Source organism: Acyrthosiphon pisum, chromosome A2 (genome assembly GCF_005508785.2).
Source record: "Acyrthosiphon pisum isolate AL4f chromosome A2, pea_aphid_22Mar2018_4r6ur, whole genome shotgun sequence".
Taxonomy (NCBI): domain Eukaryota; kingdom Metazoa; phylum Arthropoda; class Insecta; order Hemiptera; family Aphididae; genus Acyrthosiphon; species Acyrthosiphon pisum.
The window spans coordinates 107,158,275-107,159,311 of NC_042495.1; positions in this window are offsets into that span (position 1 = coordinate 107,158,275).

Consider the following 1,037-nt stretch of genomic DNA (forward strand, 5'->3'; position numbering starts at 1 on the left):
AGACGTATCTGAGATTAAAATTCTGAGGATGCCCACCTAACAAAACTATTAATTAAATATAACTCATAGGAAGTGACGTCATTTGGGGGAGGGGGCGGTAAGGTGGGCATTTGCCCCCCTCAGTATTTTAATCTTAGATACGTCTATCCAGTACACTTTGATTCATATGGGTACTATGGATACTATATTGCATTTAATTGTTGTATATTGGATATCGTTGTATCAGTATGCATGGCAACGTTGTGATATATTTTATGTGTCTAATGTCTATTGTAAATATATAATAGGTAATTAATATACTCGTGTATGTTTAAGAATTTAGGTATTAAATAAATTATATATCGAAAATATTTTATGTAAATTATAATTTGAAATAATCGGTCGAGTCTATATATATGTATGTATGTTTGTACGTATATATGTATGTATGTATATATGTGTATATATATGTATGTGTATGTATGTATGTATGTTTATGTGTATGTTATTATATGTATTTTTTTTTAAGTGTAAATAGGATTACATTTGCACGTATGTATGTATGTATGTATGTATGTATGTATATATGTGTATATATATGTATGTGTGTGTATGTATGTATGTATGTATATGTGTATGTTATTATATGTATTTTTTTTTAAGTGTAAATAAAAGGGGAGGTAAATAGGTAATGTATTTGAAGGGGAAGTCGAAAAATATATGTCTGTCACGTGTCGGGTCTGGTTGTGATGTTTGACGAGTTTATGTGTATTGCGGGTTGCCTATATTGAGTAATTAAAGGAGCACACAACACAAAAAATAAGTTTTTTTATTTGAAAGAATGTTCAATTCTAAGGATAATGCCATAATGGTATAGGTTTTACGTTTCTACTCACAATATTCAATAAGTTATGAGCAATTGAAAAAAGACGTGTGACGTCATTGTGCCCTACACATCGTAATTGCCTATCTTATATGTGTAAAAGTTCCTCGCTTCTCACAACCATTTACTCTCCTAAACATTTTATTTTTGAAATTTAATTTACGTATAAATGTGT